Source organism: Patagioenas fasciata, chromosome 6, assembly GCF_037038585.1.
Source record: "Patagioenas fasciata isolate bPatFas1 chromosome 6, bPatFas1.hap1, whole genome shotgun sequence".
In the NCBI taxonomy this organism is placed as follows: domain Eukaryota; kingdom Metazoa; phylum Chordata; class Aves; order Columbiformes; family Columbidae; genus Patagioenas; species Patagioenas fasciata.
The window spans coordinates 42,343,100-42,360,872 of record NC_092525.1 but is presented as its reverse complement, the minus strand read 5'-3'; positions in this window follow the sequence as shown (position 1 = coordinate 42,360,872).

Here is a 17,773-nt window from a genome sequence, read left to right as displayed (position 1 = left end):
TGGACCCAAGTCTGGGCATGTTTTGGAAACTTTTCAGAGGCCTCGCTGGTGACAGGGGGGACAGCAGGCAGTGACAGGCCCGGGGCTGACAGGCTCCCCCTCCCCTAGCGCGCGCTCGGCTGCCACACCCAGCTGACGTAGAACCTTTGTCACAATGCCCGCTACCGTGGTGAGGATGCGGGCACTCTGCGGGTGACAGGGACCCAGCAGGACTTGCTGTCAGCTCAGCAATTGCTCAGTTCCCCAAAGAAGCTGAATTCTGCAAATTGCTGCTTTTGCTCTTGAAATGATGTCATCAGGTGGGTGTTTTGGTGTAATACACTGAAAACCAGAGCAGAAATGCTGAAATATTCCCATGATATGCATGGTCTCTGCACCAAACCACCATGTCTCAGCCTAAGTATGTCTGCCGCTTGTTCTTTTGTACTGCCAGCTGATTGTGGAAGTACAGTATAAAAACCATCTTTATGGAGAGATCTTTCTGGTTTAGGCTTAGTCTAAGTGTCTCAAGTAGCCGGGGCTTTTGTTTGGGCCTAATCCATATGTTCTGATGGCTTTCCTCTCATCGCAAGATGAATGTGGTAGAAAATATAAATCAAAGAAACGTCCTTTGGCCTAGCCTTGCCTTGCCTTGCCTTATTTCCTTCTCATCCTGTTCTCTGTCCCAGCCTCTCTCACTAACCCCTCGTCTGGCTGCATGTCTCTTCTTTCCTCTCTCCTTTTCTCAAACTCTCCTGCTTCCTGGCTTTCGTCTTTCAATTCCTCCATTTCAGTCCTGCAGCCCGGCACTACTTTTTCCTCTTGCCTCCCTTTGGCCTGCTCCCTTGGCTTTCTCCCTCTCTTCCATATCCTTCTTCCCGACATGTCTCTTGGAGACTTTTGGCCACTTTGGACCCAAGTCTGGGGATGTTTTGGAAACTTTTCAGAGGCCTCGCTGGTGACAGGGGGGACAGCAGGCAGTGACAGGCCCGGGGCTGACAGGCTCCCCCTCCCCTAGCGGGTGCTCGGATGCCACACCCAGCTGACATAGATCCTTTGTCACAATGCCCGCTTCCGTGGTGAGGATGCGGGCACTCTGCAGGTGACAGGGACCCAGCAGGACTTGCTGTCAGCTCAGCAATTGCTCAGTTCCTCAAAGAATTTGAATTTTGCAAATTGCTGCTTTTGCTCTTGAAATGATGTCATCAGGTGGGTATTTTGGTGTAATACACTGAAAACCAGAGCAGAAATGCTGAAATATTCCCATGATATGCATGGTCTCTGCACCAAACCACCATGTCTCAGCCTAAGTATGTCTGCCGCTTGTTCTTTTGTACTGCCAGCTGATTGTGAAAGTACAGTATAAAAACCATCTTTATGGTAAGATCTTTGTGGTTTAGACTTAGTCTAAGTGTCTCAAGTAGCCGGGGCTTTTGTTTGGGCCTAATCCATAAGGTCTGATGGCTTTCCTCCTCATCTCAAGATGAATGTGCTAGAAAATATAAATCAAGGAAACCTCGTTTGGCCTAGCCTTGCCTTGCCTTGCCTTGCCTTATTTCCTTCTCATCCTGTTCTCGGTCCCAGCCTCTCTCACTAAGCCCTCGTCTGGCTGCATGTCTCTTCTTTCCTCTCTCCTTTTCTCAAACTCTCCTGCTTCCTGGCTTTCGTCTTTCAATTCCTCCATTTCAGTCCTGCAGCCCGGCACTACTTTTTTCTCTTGCCTCCCTTTGGCCTGCTCCCTTGGCTTTCTCCCTCTCTTCCATATCCTTCTTCCCGACTTGTCTCTTGGAGACTTTTGGCCACTTTGCACCCAAGTCTGGGGATGTTTTGGAAACTTTTCAGAGGCCTCGCTGGTGACAGGGGGGACAGCAGGCAGTGACAGGCCCGGGGCTGACAGGCTCCCCCTCCCCTAGCGGGCGCTCGGCTGCCACACCAAGCTGACATAGATCCTTTGTCACAATGCCCGCTACCGTGGTGAGGATGCGGGCACTCTGCAGGTGACAGGGACCCAGCAGGACTTGCTGTCAGCTCAGCAATTGCTCAGTTCCCCAAAGAATGTGAATTTTGCAAATTGCTGCTTTTGCTCTTGAAATGATGTCATCAGGTGGGTGTTTCGGTGTAATACACTGAAAACCAGAGCAGAAATGCTGAAATATTCCCATGATATGCATGGTCTCTGCACCAAACCACCATGTCTCAGCCTAAGTATGTCTGCCGCTTGTTCTTTTGTACTGCCAGCTGATTGTGGAAGTACAGTATAAAAACCATCTTTATGGAGAGATCTTTCTGGTTTAGGCTTAGTCTAAGTGTCTCAAGTAGCCGGGGCTTTTGTTTGGGCCTAATCCATATGGTCTGATGGCTTTCCTCCTCATCTCAAGATGAATGTGGTAGAAAATATAAATCAAAGAAACGTCCTTTGGCCTAGCCTTGCCTTGCCTTGCCTTGCCTTATTTCCTTCTCATCCTGTTCTCTGTCCCAGCCTCTCTCACTAACCCCTCGTCTGGCTGCATGTCTCTTCTTTCCTCTCTCCTTTTCTCAAACTCTCCTGCTTCCTGGCTTTCCTCTTTCAATTCCTCCATTTCAGTCCTGCAGCCCGGCACTACTTTTTCCTCTTGCCTCCCTTTGGCCTGCTCCCTTGCCTTTCTCCCTCTGTTCCATATCCTTCTGCCCGACTTGTCTCTTGGAGACTTTTGGCCACTTTGGAGCCAAGTCTGGGGATGTTTTGGAAACTTTTCAGAGGCCTCGCTGGTGACAGGGGGGAGCAGCAGGCAGTGACAGGCCCGGGGCTGACAGGCTCCCCCTCCTCTAGCGGGCGCTCGGCTGCCACACCCAGCTGACGTAGAACCTTTGTCACAATGCCCGCTACCGTGGTGAGGATGCGGGCACTCTGCAGGTGACAGGGACCCAGCAGGACTTGCTGTCAGCTCAGCAATTGCTCAGTTCCCCAAAGAAGCTGAATTCTGCAAATTGCTGCTTTTGCTCTTGAAATGATGTCATCAGGTGGGTGTTTTGGTGTAATACACTGAAAACCAGAGCAGAAATGCTGAAATATTCCCATGATAAGCATGGTCTCTGCACCAAACCACCATGTCTCAGCCTAAGTATGTCTGCCGCTTGTTCTTTTGTACTGCCAGCTGATTGTGGAAGTACAGTATAAAAAACATCTTTATGGAGAGATCTTTCTGGTTTAGGCTTAGTCTAAGTGTCTCAAGTAGCCGGGGCTTTTGTTTGGGCCTAATCCATAAGGTCTGATGGCTTTCCTCCTCATCTCAAGATGAATGTGGTAGAAAATATAAATCAAGGAAACCTCGTTTGGCCTAGCCTTGCCTTGCCTTGCCTTGCCTTATTTCCTTCTCATCCTGTTCTCGGTCCCAGCCTCTCTCACTAAGCCCTCGTCTGGCTGCATGTCTCTTCTTTCCTCTCTCCTTTTCTCAAACTCTCCTGCTTCCTGGCTTTCGTCTTTCAATTCCTCCATTTCAGTCCTGCAGCCCGGCACTACTTTTTTCTCTTGCCTCCCTTGGGCCTCCTCCCTTGGCTTTCTCCCTCTCTTCCATATCCTTCTTCCCGACTTGTCTCTTGGAGACTTTTGGCCACTTTGGACCCAAGTCTGGGGATGTTTTGGAAACTTTTCAGAGGCCTCGCTGGTGACAGGGGGGACAGCAGGCAGTGACAGGCCCGGGGCTGACAGGCTCCCCCTCCCCTAGCGGGCGCTCGGCTGCCACACCCAGCTGACGTAGAACCTTTGTCACAATGCCCGCTACCGTGGTGAGGATGCGGGCACTCTGCAGGTGACAGGGACCCAGCAGGACTTGCTGTCAGCTCAGCAATTGCTCAGTTCCCCAAAGAAGCTGAATTCTGCAAATTGCTGCTTTTGCTCTTGAAATGATGTCATCAGGTGGGTGTTTTGGTGTAATACACTGAAAACCAGAGCAGAAATGCTGAAATATTCCCATGATATGCATGGTCTCTGCACCAAACCACCATGTCTCAGCCTAAGTATGTCTGCCGCTTGTTCTTTTGTACTGCCAGCTGATTGTGGAAGTACAGTATAAAAACCATCTTTATGGAGAGATCTTTCTGGTTTAGGCTTAGTCTAAGTGTCTCAAGTAGCCGGGGCTTTTGTTTGGGCCTAATCCATATGGTCTGATGCCTTTCCTCTCATCTCAAGATGAATGTGGTAGAAAATATAAATCAAAGAAACGTCCTTTGGCCTAGCCTTGCCTTGCCTTATTTCCTTCTCATCCTGTTCTCTGTCCCAGCCTCTCTCACTAAGCCCTCGTCTGGCTGCATGTCTCTTCTTTCCTCTCTCCTTTTCTCAAACTCTCCTGCTTCCTGCTTTCGTCTTTCAATTCCTCCATTTCATTCCTGCAGCCCGGCACTACTTTTTCCTCTTGCCTCCCTTTGGCCTGCTCCCTTGGCTTTCTCCCTCTCTTCCATATCCTTCTTCCCGACTTGTCTCTTGGAGACTTTTGGCCACTTTGGACCCAAGTCTGGGGATGTTTTGGAAACTTTTCAGAGGCCTCGCTGGTGACAGGGGGGACAGCAGGCAGTGACAGGCCCGGGGCTGACAGGCTCCCCCTCCCCTAGCGGGCGCTCGGCTGCCACACCCAGCTGACATAGAACCTTTGTCTCAATGCCCGCTACCGTGGTGAGGATGCGGGCACTCTGCAGGTGACAGGGACCCAGCAGGACTTGCTGTCAGCTCAGCAATTGCTCAGTTCCCCAAAGAAGTTGAATTTTGCAAATTGCTGCTTTGCTCTTGAAATGATGTCATCAGGTGGGTGTTTTGGTGTAATACACTGAAAACCAGAGCAGAAATGCTGAAATATTCCCATGATATGCATGGTCTCTGCACCAAACCACCATGTCTCAGCCTAAGTATGTCTGCCGCTTGTTCTTTTGTACTGACAGAAGATTGTGGAAGTACAGTATAAAAACCATCTTTATGGAGAGATCTTTGTGGTTTAGGCTTAGTCTAAGTGTCTCAAGTAGCCGGGGCTTTTGTTTGGGCCTAATCCATAACGTCTGATGGCTTTCCTCTCATCGCAAGATGAATGTGGTAGAAAATATAAATCAAAGAAACATCCTTTGGCCTAGCCTTGCCTTGCCTTGCCTTATTTCCTTCTCATCCTGTTCTCTGTCCCAGCCTCTCTCACTAAGCCCTCGTCTGGCTGCATGTCTCTTCTTTCCTCTCTCCTTTTCTCAAACTCTCCTGCTTCCTGGCTTTCGTCTTTCAATTCCTCCATTTCAGTCCTGCAGCTCGGCACTACTTTTTCCTCTTGCCTCCCTTTGGCCTGCTCCCTTGGCTTTCTCCTTCTCTTCCATATCCTTCTTCCCGACATGTCTCTTGGAGACTTTTGGCCACTTTGGAGCCAAGTCTGGGGATGTTTTGGAAACTTTTCAGAGGCCTCGCTGGTGACAGGGGGGACAGCAGGCAGTGACAGGCCCGGGGCTGACAGGCTCCCCCTCCCCTAGCGGGCGCTCGGCTGCCACACCCAGCTGACATAGATCCTTTGTCACAATGCCCGCTACCGTGGTGAGGATGCGGGCACTCTGCAGGTGACAGGGACCCAGCAGGACTTGCTGTCAGCTCAGCAATTGCTCAGTTCCCCAAAGAAGTTGAATTTTGCAAATTGCTGCTTTTGCTCTTGAAATGATGTCATCAGGTGGGTGTTTCGGTGTAATACACTGAAAACCAGAGCAGAAATGCTGAAATATTCCCATGATATGCATGGTCTCTGCACCAAACCACCATGTCTCAGCCTAAGTATGTCTGCCGCTTGTTCTTTTGTACTGCCAGCTGATTGTGGAAGTACAGTATAAAAACCATCTTTATGGAGAGATCTTTCTGGTTTAGGCTTAGTCTAAGTGTCTCAAGTAGCCGGGGCTTTTGTTTGGGCCTAGTCCATAAGGTCTGATGTCTTTCCTCTCATCTCAAGATGAATGTGGTAGAAAATATAAATCAAAGAAACGTCCTTTGGCCTAGCCTTGCCTTGCCTTATTTCCTTCTCATCCTGTTCTCTGTCCCAGCCTCTCTCACTAAGCCCTCGTCTGGCTGCATGTCTCTTCTTTCCTCTCTACTTTTCTCAAACTCTCCTGCTTCCTGGCTTTCCTCTTTCAATTCCTCCATTTCAGTCCTGTAGCCCGGCACTACTTTTTTCTCTTGCCTCCCTTTGGCCTGCTCCCTTGGCTTTCTCCCTCTCTTCCATATCCTTCTTCCCGACTTGTGTCTTGGAGACTTTTGGCCACTTTGCACCCAAGTCTGGGGATGTTTTGGAAACTTTTCAGAGGCCTCGCTGGTGACAGGGGGGACAGCAGGCAGTGACAGGCCCGGGGCTGACAGGCTCCCCCTCCTCTAGCGGGCGCTCGGCTGCCACACCCAGCTGACGTAGAACCTTTGTCACAATGCCCGCTACCGTGGTGAGGATGCGGGCACTCTGCAGGTGACAGGGACCCAGCAGGACTTGCTGTCAGCTCAGCAATTGCTCAGTTCCCCAAAGAAGCTGAATTCTGCAAATTGCTGCTTTGCTCTTGAAATGATGTCATCAGGTGGGTGTTTTGGTGTAATACACTGAAAACCAGAGCAGAAATGCTGAAATATTCCCATGATATGCATGGTCTCTGCACCAAACCACCATGTCTCAGCCTAAGTATGTCTGCCGCTTGTTCTTTTGTACTGACAGAAGATTGTGGAAGTACAGTATAAAAACCATCTTTATGGAGAGATCTTTGTGGTTTAGGCTTAGTCTAAGTGTCTCAAGTAGCCGGGGCTTTTGTTTGGGCCTAATCCATAACGTCTGATGGCTTTCCTCTCATCGCAAGATGAATGTGGTAGAAAATATAAATCAAAGAAACATCCTTTGGCCTAGCCTTGCCTTGCCTTGCCTTATTTCCTTCTCATCCTGTTCTCTGTCCCAGCCTCTCTCACTAAGCCCTCGTCTGGCTGCATGTCTCTTCTTTCCTCTCTCCTTTTCTCAAACTCTCCTGCTTCCTGGCTTTCGTCTTTCAATTCCTCCATTTCAGTCCTGCAGCTCGGCACTACTTTTTCCTCTTGCCTCCCTTTGGCCTGCTCCCTTGGCTTTCTCCTTCTCTTCCATATCCTTCTTCCCGACATGTCTCTTGGAGACTTTTGGCCACTTTGGAGCCAAGTCTGGGGATGTTTTGGAAACTTTTCAGAGGCCTCGCTGGTGACAGGGGGGACAGCAGGCAGTGACAGGCCCGGGGCTGACAGGCTCCCCCTCCCCTAGCGGGCGCTCGGCTGCCACACCCAGCTGACATAGATCCTTTGTCACAATGCCCGCTACCGTGGTGAGGATGCGGGCACTCTGCAGGTGACAGGGACCCAGCAGGACTTGCTGTCAGCTCAGCAATTGCTCAGTTCCCCAAAGAAGTTGAATTTTGCAAATTGCTGCTTTTGCTCTTGAAATGATGTCATCAGGTGGGTGTTTCGGTGTAATACACTGAAAACCAGAGCAGAAATGCTGAAATATTCCCATGATATGCATGGTCTCTGCACCAAACCACCATGTCTCAGCCTAAGTATGTCTGCCGCTTGTTCTTTTGTACTGCCAGCTGATTGTGGAAGTACAGTATAAAAACCATCTTTATGGAGAGATCTTTCTGGTTTAGGCTTAGTCTAAGTGTCTCAAGTAGCCGGGGCTTTTGTTTGGGCCTAGTCCATAAGGTCTGATGTCTTTCCTCTCATCTCAAGATGAATGTGGTAGAAAATATAAATCAAAGAAACGTCCTTTGGCCTAGCCTTGCCTTGCCTTATTTCCTTCTCATCCTGTTCTCTGTCCCAGCCTCTCTCACTAAGCCCTCGTCTGGCTGCATGTCTCTTCTTTCCTCTCTACTTTTCTCAAACTCTCCTGCTTCCTGGCTTTCCTCTTTCAATTCCTCCATTTCAGTCCTGTAGCCCGGCACTACTTTTTTCTCTTGCCTCCCTTTGGCCTGCTCCCTTGGCTTTCTCCCTCTCTTCCATATCCTTCTTCCCGACTTGTGTCTTGGAGACTTTTGGCCACTTTGCACCCAAGTCTGGGGATGTTTTGGAAACTTTTCAGAGGCCTCGCTGGTGACAGGGGGGACAGCAGGCAGTGACAGGCCCGGGGCTGACAGGCTCCCCCTCCTCTAGCGGGCGCTCGGCTGCCACACCCAGCTGACGTAGAACCTTTGTCACAATGCCCGCTACCGTGGTGAGGATGCGGGCACTCTGCAGGTGACAGGGACCCAGCAGGACTTGCTGTCAGCTCAGCAATTGCTCAGTTCCCCAAAGAAGCTGAATTCTGCAAATTGCTGCTTTTGCTCTTGAAATGATGTCATCAGGTGGGTGTTTTGGTGTAATACACTGAAAACCAGAGCAGAAATGCTGAAATATTCCCATGATATGCATGGTCTCTGCACCAAACCACCATGTCTCAGCCTAAGTATGTCTGCCGCTTGTTCTTTTGTACTGACAGAAGATTGTGGAAGTACAGTATAAAAACCATCTTTATGGAGAGATCTTTCTGGTTTAGGCTTAGTCTAAGTGTCTCAAGTAGCCGGGGCTTTTGTTTGGGCCTAATCCATATGGTCTGATGGCTTTCCTCTCATCTCAAGATGAATGTGGTAGAAAATATAAATCAAAGAAACGTCCTTTGGCCTAGCCTTGCCTTGCCTTATTTCCTTCTCATCCTGTTCTCTGTCCCAGCCTCTCTCACTAAGCCCTCGTCTGGCTGCATGTCTCTTCTTTCCTCTCTCCTTTTCTCAAACTCTCCTGCTTCCTGGCTTTCGTCTTTCAATTCCTCCATTTCAGTCCTGCAGCCCGGCACTACTTTTTTCTCTTGCCTCCCTTTGGCCTGCTCCCTTGGCTTTCTCCCTCTCTTCCATATCCTTCTTCCCGACTTGTCTCTTGGAGACTTTTGGCCACTTTGGACCCAAGTCTGGGGATGTTTTGGAAACTTTTCAGAGGCCTCGCTGGTGACAGGGGGGACAGCAGGCAGTGACAGGCCCGGGGCTGACAGGCTCCCCCTCCCCTAGCGGGCGCTCGGCTGCCACACCCAGCTGACGTAGAACCTTTGTCACAATGCCCGCTACCGTGGTGAGGATGCGGGCACTCTGCAGGTGACAGGGACCCAGCAGGACTTGCTGTCAGCTCAGCAATTGCTCAGTTCCCCAAAGAAGCTGAATTCTGCAAATTGCTGCTTTTGCTCTTGAAATGATGTCATCAGGTGGGTGTTTTGGTGTAATACACTGAAAACCAGAGCAGAAATGCTGAAATATTCCCATGATATGCATGGTCTCTGCACCAAACCACCATGTCTCAGCCTAAGTATGTCTGCCGCTTGTTCTTTTGTACTGCCAGCTGATTGTGGAAGTACAGTATAAAAACCATCTTTATGGAGAGATCTTTCTGGTTTAGGCTTAGTCTAAGTGTCTCAAGTAGCCGGGGCTTTTGTTTGGGCCTAATCCATATGGTCTGATGGCTTTCCTCTCATCTCAAGATGAATGTGGTAGAAAATATAAATCAAAGAAACGTCCTTTGGCCTAGCCTTGCCTTGCCTTATTTCCTTCTCATCCTGTTCTCTGTCCCAGCCTCTCTCACTAAGCCCTCGTCTGGCTGCATGTCTCTTCTTTCCTCTCTCCTTTTCTCAAACTCTCCTGCTTCCTGGCTTTCGTCTTTCAATTCCTCCATTTCAGTCCTGCAGCCCGGCACTACTTTTTCCTCTTGCCTCCCTTTGGCCTGCTCCCTTGGCTTTCTCCCTCTCTTCCATATCCTTCTTCCCGACTTGTCTCTTGGAGACTTTTGGCCACTTTGGACCCAAGTCTGGGGATGTTTTGGAAACTTTTCAGAGGCCTCGCTGGTGACAGGGGGGACAGCAGGCAGTGACAGGCCCGGGGCTGACAGGCTCCCCCTCCCCTAGCGGGCGCTCGGCTGCCACACCCAGCTGACATAGAACCTTTGTCTCAATGCCCGCTACCGTGGTGAGGATGCGGGCACTCTGCAGGTGACAGGGACCCAGCAGGACTTGCTGTCAGCTCAGCAATTGCTCAGTTCCCCAAAGAAGTTGAATTTTGCAAATTGCTGCTTTGCTCTTGAAATGATGTCATCAGGTGGGTGTTTTGGTGTAATACACTGAAAACCAGAGCAGAAATGCTGAAATATTCCCATGATATGCATGGTCTCTGCACCAAACCACCATGTCTCAGCCTAAGTATGTCTGCCGCTTGTTCTTTTGTACTGCCAGCTGATTGTGGAAGTACAGTATAAAAACCATCTTTATGGAGAGATCTTTCTGGTTTAGGCTTAGTCTAAGTGTCTCAAGTAGCCGGGGCTTTTGTTTGGGCCTAATCCATATGGTCTGATGGCTTTCCTCTCATCTCAAGATGAATGTGGTAGAAAATATAAATCAAAGAAACGTCCTTTGGCCTAGCCTTGCCTTGCCTTATTTCCTTCTCATCCTGTTCTCTGCCCCAGCCTCTCTCACTAAGCCCTCGTCTGGCTGCATGTCTCTTCTTTCCTCTCTCCTTTTCTCAAACTCTCCTGCTTCCTGGCTTTCGTCTTTCAATTCCTCCATTTCAGTCCTGCAGCCCGGCACTACTTTTTCTCTTGCCTCCCTTTGGCCTGCTCCCTTGGCTTTCTCCCTCTCTTCCATATCCTTCTTCCCGACTTGTCTCTTGGAGACTTTTGGCCACTTTGGACCCAAGTCTGGGCATGTTTTGGAAACTTTTCAGAGGCCTCGCTGGTGACAGGGAGGACAGCAGGCAGTGACAGGCCGGGGGCTGACAGGCTCCCCCTCCCCTAGCGGGCGCTCGGCTGCCACACCCAGCTGACGTAGAACCTTTGTCACAATGCCCGCTACCGTGGTGAGGATGCGGGCACTCTGCAGGTGACAGGGACCCAGCAGGACTTGCTGTCAGCTCAGCAATTGCTCAGTTCCCCAAAGAAGTTGAATTCTGCAAATTGCTGCTTTTGCTCTTGAAATGATGTCATCAGGTGGGTGTTTTGGTGTAATACACTGAAAACCAGAGCAGAAATGCTGAAATATTCCCATGATATGCATGGTCTCTGCACCAAACCACCATGTCTCAGCCTAAGTATGTCTGCCGCTTGTTCTTTTGTACTGACAGAAGATTGTGGAAGTACAGTATAAAAACCATCTTTATGGAGAGATCTTTCTGGTTTAGGCTTAGTCTAAGTGTCTCAAGTAGCCGGGGCTTTTGTTTGGGCCTAATCCATAAGGTCTGATGGCTTTCCTCCTCATCTCAAGATGAATGTGGTAGAAAATATAAATCAAAGAAACGTCCTTTGGCCTAGCCTTGCCTTGCCTTATTTCCTTCTCATCCTGTTCTCTGTCCCAGCCTCTCTCACTAAGCCCTCGTCTGGCTGCATGTCTCTTCTTTCCTCTCTCCTTTTCTCAAACTCTCCTGCTTCCTGGCTTTCGTCTTTCAATTCCTCCATTTCAGTCCTGCAGCCCGGCACTACTTTTTTCTCTTGCCTCCCTTTGGCCTGCTCCCTTGGCTTTCTCCCTCTCTTCCATATCCTTCTTCCCGACTTGTCTCTTGGAGACTTTTGGCCACTTTGGAGCCAAGTCTGGGGATGTTTTGGAAACTTTTCAGAGACCTCGCTGGTGACAGGGGGGACAGCAGGCAGTGACAGGCCGGGGGCTGACAGGCTCCCCCTCCCCTAGCGGGCGCTCGGCTGCCACACCCAGCTGACGTAGAACCTTTGTCACAATGCCCGCTACCGTGGTGAGGATGCGGGCACTCTGCAGGTGACAGGGACCCAGCAGGACTTGCTGTCAGCTCAGCAATTGCTCAGTTCCCCAAAGAAGTTGAATTCTGCAAATTGCTGCTTTTGCTCTTGAAATGATGTCATCAGGTGGGTGTTTTGGTGTAATACACTGAAAACCAGAGCAGAAATGCTGAAATATTCCCATGATATGCATGGTCTCTGCACCAAACCACCATGTCTCAGCCTAAGTATGTCTGCCGCTTGTTCTTTTGTACTGCCAGCTGATTGTGGAAGTACAGTATAAAAACCATCTTTATGGAGAGATCTTTCTGGTTTAGGCTTAGTCTAAGTGTCTCAAGTAGCCGGGGCTTTTGTTTGGGCCTAATCCATATGGTCTGATGGCTTTCCTCTCATCTCAAGATGAATGTGGTAGAAAATATAAATCAAAGAAACGTCCTTTGGCCTAGCCTTGCCTTGCCTTATTTCCTTCTCATCCTGTTCTCTGCCCCAGCCTCTCTCACTAAGCCCTCGTCTGGCTGCATGTCTCTTCTTTCCTCTCTCCTTTTCTCAAACTCTCCTGCTTCCTGGCTTTCGTCTTTCAATTCCTCCATTTCAGTCCTGCAGCCCGGCACTACTTTTTCTCTTGCCTCCCTTTGGCCTGCTCCCTTGCCTTTCTCACTCTGTTCCATATCATTCTTCCCGACTTGTCTCTTGGAGACTTTTGGCCACTTTGGACCCAAGTCTGGGCATGTTTTGGAAACTTTTCAGAGGCCTCGCTGGTGACAGGGAGGACAGCAGGCAGTGACAGGCCGGGGGCTGACAGGCTCCCCCTCCCCTAGCGGGCGCTCGGCTGCCACACCCAGCTGACGTAGAACCTTTGTCACAATGCCCGCTACCGTGGTGAGGATGCGGGCACTCTGCAGGTGACAGGGACCCAGCAGGACTTGCTGTCAGCTCAGCAATTGCTCAGTTCCCCAAAGAAGTTGAATTCTGCAAATTGCTGCTTTTGCTCTTGAAATGATGTCATCAGGTGGGTGTTTTGGTGTAATACACTGAAAACCAGAGCAGAAATGCTGAAATATTCCCATGATATGCATGGTCTCTGCACCAAACCACCATGTCTCAGCCTAAGTATGTCTGCCGCTTGTTCTTTTGTACTGACAGAAGATTGTGGAAGTACAGTATAAAAACCATCTTTATGGAGAGATCTTTCTGGTTTAGGCTTAGTCTAAGTGTCTCAAGTAGCCGGGGCTTTTGTTTGGGCCTAATCCATAAGGTCTGATGGCTTTCCTCCTCATCTCAAGATGAATGTGGTAGAAAATATAAATCAAAGAAACATCCTTTGGCCTAGCCTTGCCTTGCCTTGCCTTATTTCCTTCTCATCCTGTTCTCTGTCCCAGCCTCTCTCACTAAGCCCTCGTCTGGCTGCATGTCTCTTCTTTCCTCTCTCCTTTTCTCAAACTCTCCTGCTTCCTGGCTTTCGTCTTTCAATTCCTCCATTTCAGTCCTGCAGCCCGGCACTACTTTTTCCTCTTGCCTCCCTTTGGCCTGCTCCCTTGGCTTTCTCCCTCTCTTCCATATCCTTCTTCCCGACATGTCTCTTGGAGACTTTTGGCCACTTTGGAGCCAAGTCTGGGGATGTTTTGGAAACTTTTCAGAGGCCTCGCTGGTGACAGGGGGGACAGCAGGCAGTGACAGGCCCGGGGCTGACAGGCTCCCCCTCCCCTAGCGGGCGCTCGGCTGCCACACCCAGCTGACATAGATCCTTTGTCACAATGCCCGCTACCGTGGTGAGGATGCGGGCACTCTGCAGGTGACAGGGACCCAGCAGGACTTGCTGTCAGCTCAGCAATTGCTCAGTTCCCCAAAGAAGCTGAATTCTGCAAATTGCTGCTTTTGCTCTTGAAATGATGTCATCAGGTGGGTGTTTTGGTGTAATACACTGAAAACCAGAGCAGAAATGCTGAAATATTCCCATGATATGCATGGCCTCTGCACCAAACCACCATGTCTCAGCCTAAGTATGTCTGCCGCTTGTTCTTTTGTACTGCCAGCTGATTGTGGAAGTACAGTATAAAAACCATCTTTATGGAGAGATCTTTCTGGTTTAGGCTTAGTCTAAGTGTCTCAAGTAGCCGGGGCTTTTGTTTGGGCCTAATCCATAAGGTCTGATGGCTTTCCTCTCATCTCAAGATGAATGTGGTAGAAAATATAAATCAAAGAAACGTCCTTTGGCCTAGCCTTGCCTTGCCTTATTTCCTTCTCATCCTGTTCTCTGTCCCAGCCTCTCTCACTAAGCCCTCGTCTGGCTGCATGTCTCTTCTTTCCTCTCTCCTTTTCTCAAACTCTCCTGCTTCCTGGCTTTCGTCTTTCAATTCCTCCATTTCAGTCCTGCAGCCCGGCACTACTTTTTTCTCTTGCCTCCCTTTGGCCTGCTCCCTTGGCTTTCTCCCTCTCTTCCATATCCTTCTTCCCGACTTGTCTCTTGGAGACTTTTGGCCACTTTGGAGCCAAGTCTGGGGATGTTTTGGAAACTTTTCAGAGACCTCGCTGGTGACAGGGGGGACAGCAGGCAGTGACAGGCCGGGGGCTGACAGGCTCCCCCTCCCCTAGCGGGCGCTCGGCTGCCACACCCAGCTGACGTAGAACCTTTGTCACAATGCCCGCTACCGTGGTGAGGATGCGGGCACTCTGCAGGTGACAGGGACCCAGCAGGACTTGCTGTCAGCTCAGCAATTGCTCAGTTCCCCAAAGAAGTTGAATTCTGCAAATTGCTGCTTTTGCTCTTGAAATGATGTCATCAGGTGGGTGTTTTGGTGTAATACACTGAAAACCAGAGCAGAAATGCTGAAATATTCCCATGATATGCATGGTCTCTGCACCAAACCACCATGTCTCAGCCTAAGTATGTCTGCCGCTTGTTCTTTTGTACTGACAGAAGATTGTGGAAGTACAGTATAAAAACCATCTTTATGGAGAGATCTTTCTGGTTTAGGCTTAGTCTAAGTGTCTCAAGTAGCCGGGGCTTTTGTTTGGGCCTAATCCATAAGGTCTGATGGCTTTCCTCCTCATCTCAAGATGAATGTGGTAGAAAATATAAATCAAAGAAACATCCTTTGGCCTAGCCTTGCCTTGCCTTGCCTTATTTCCTTCTCATCCTGTTCTCTGTCCCAGCCTCTCTCACTAAGCCCTCGTCTGGCTGCATGTCTCTTCTTTCCTCTCTCCTTTTCTCAAACTCTCCTGCTTCCTGGCTTTCGTCTTTCAATTCCTCCATTTCAGTCCTGCAGCCCGGCACTACTTTTTCCTCTTGCCTCCCTTTGGCCTGCTCCCTTGGCTTTCTCCCTCTCTTCCATATCCTTCTTCCCGACATGTCTCTTGGAGACTTTTGGCCACTTTGGAGCCAAGTCTGGGGATGTTTTGGAAACTTTTCAGAGGCCTCGCTGGTGACAGGGGGGACAGCAGGCAGTGACAGGCCCGGGGCTGACAGGCTCCCCCTCCCCTAGCGGGCGCTCGGCTGCCACACCCAGCTGACATAGATCCTTTGTCACAATGCCCGCTACCGTGGTGAGGATGCGGGCACTCTGCAGGTGACAGGGACCCAGCAGGACTTGCTGTCAGCTCAGCAATTGCTCAGTTCCCCAAAGAAGCTGAATTCTGCAAATTGCTGCTTTTGCTCTTGAAATGATGTCATCAGGTGGGTGTTTTGGTGTAATACACTGAAAACCAGAGCAGAAATGCTGAAATATTCCCATGATATGCATGGTCTCTGCACCAAACCACCATGTCTCAGCCTAAGTATGTCTGCCGCTTGTTCTTTTGTACTGCCAGCTGATTGTGGAAGTACAGTATAAAAACCATCTTTATGGAGAGATCTTTCTGGTTTAGGCTTAGTCTAAGTGTCTCAAGTAGCCGGGGCTTTTGTTTGGGCCTAATCCATAAGGTCTGATGGCTTTCCTCTCATCTCAAGATGAATGTGGTAGAAAATATAAATCAAAGAAACGTCCTTTGGCCTAGCCTTGCCTTGCCTTATTTCCTTCTCATCCTGTTCTCTGTCCCAGCCTCTCTCACTAAGCCCTCGTCTGGCTGCATGTCTCTTCTTTCCTCTCTCCTTTTCTCAAACTCTCCTGCTTCCTGGCTTTCGTCTTTCAATTCCTCCATTTCAGTCCTGCAGCCCGGCACTACTTTTTTCTCTTGCCTCCCTTTGGCCTGCTCCCTTGGCTTTCTCCCTCTCTTCCATATCCTTCTTCCCGACTTGTCTCTTGGAGACTTTTGGCCACTTTGGAGCCAAGTCTGGGGATGTTTTGGAAACTTTTCAGAGACCTCGCTGGTGACAGGGGGGACAGCAGGCAGTGACAGGCCGGGGGCTGACAGGCTCCCCCTCCCCTAGCGGGCGCTCGGCTGCCACACCCAGCTGACGTAGAACCTTTGTCACAATGCCCGCTACCGTGGTGAGGATGCGGGCACTCTGCAGGTGACAGGGACCCAGCAGGACTTGCTGTCAGCTCAGCAATTGCTCAGTTCCCCAAAGAAGTTGAATTCTGCAAATTGCTGCTTTTGCTCTTGAAATGATGTCATCAGGTGGGTGTTTTGGTGTAATACACTGAAAACCAGAGCAGAAATGCTGAAATATTCCCATGATATGCATGGTCTCTGCACCAAACCACCATGTCTCAGCCTAAATACATCTGCCGCTTGTTCTCTTGTACTGCCAGCAGATTGTGGAAGTACAGTGTAAAAACCATCTTTATGGAGAGATCTTTCTGGTTTAGGCTTAGTCTAAGTGTCTCAAGTAGCCGGGGCTTTTGTTTGGGCCTAATCCATAAGGTCTGATGGCTTTCCTCCTCATCTCAAGATGAATGTGGTAGAAAATATAAATCAAAGAAACGTCCTTTGGCCTAGCCTTGCCTTGCCTTATTTCCTTCTCATCCTGTTCTCTGCCCCAGCCTCTCTCACTAAGCCCTCGTCTGGCTGCATGTCTCTTCTTTCCTCTCTCCTTTTCTCAAATTCTACTGCTTCCTGGCTTTCGTCTTTCAATTCCTCCATTTCAGTCCTGCAGCCCGGCACTACTTTTTCCTCTTGCCTCCCTTGGGCCTGCTCCCTTGGCTTTCTCCCTCTCTTCCATATCCTTCTTCCCGACTTGTCTCTTGGAGACTTTTGGCCACTTTGGACCCAAGTCTGGGCATGTTTTGGAAACTTTTCAGAGGCCTCGCTGGTGACAGGGGGGACAGCAGGCAGTGACAGGCCCGGGGCTGACAGGCTCCCCCTCCCCTAGCAGGCGCTGGGCTGCCACATCTAGCTTACGTAGAACCTTTGTCACAATGCCCGCTACCGTGGTGAGGATGCGGGCACTCTGCGGGTGACAGGGACCCAGCAGGACTTGCTGTCAGCTCAGCAATTGCTCAGTTCCCCAAAGAAGCTGAATTCTGCAAATTGCTGCTTTTGCTCTTGAAATGATGTCATCAGGTGGGTGTTTTGGTGTAATACACTGAAAACCAGAGCAGAAATGCTGAAATATTCCCATGATATGCATGGTCTCTGCACCAAACCACCATGTCTCAGCCTAAGTATGTCTGCCGCTTGTTCTTTTGTACTACCAGCTGATTGTGGAAGTACAGTATAAAAACCATCTTTATGGAGAGATCTTTCTGGTTTAGGCTTAGTCTAAGTGTCTCAAGTAGCCGGGGCTTTTGTTTGGGCCTAATCCATAAGGTCTGATGGCTTTCCTCCTCATCTCAAGATGAATGTGGTAGAAAATATAAATCAAAGAAACGTCCTTTGGTCTAGCCTTGCCTTGCCTTGCCTTATTTCCTTCTCGTCCTGTTCTCTGTCCCAGCCTCTCTCACTAAGCCCTCGTCTGGCTGCATGTCTCTTCTTTCCTCTCTCCTTTTCTCAAACTCTCCTGCTTCCTGGCTTTCGTCTTTCAATTCCTCCATTTCAGTCCTGCAGCCCGGCACTCCTTTTTCTCTTGCCTCCCTTTGGCCTGCTCCCTTGGCTTTCTCCCTCTCTTCCATATCCTTCTTCCCGACTTGTCTCTTGGAGACTTTTGGCCACTTTGGACCCAAGTCTGGGCATGTTTTGGAAACT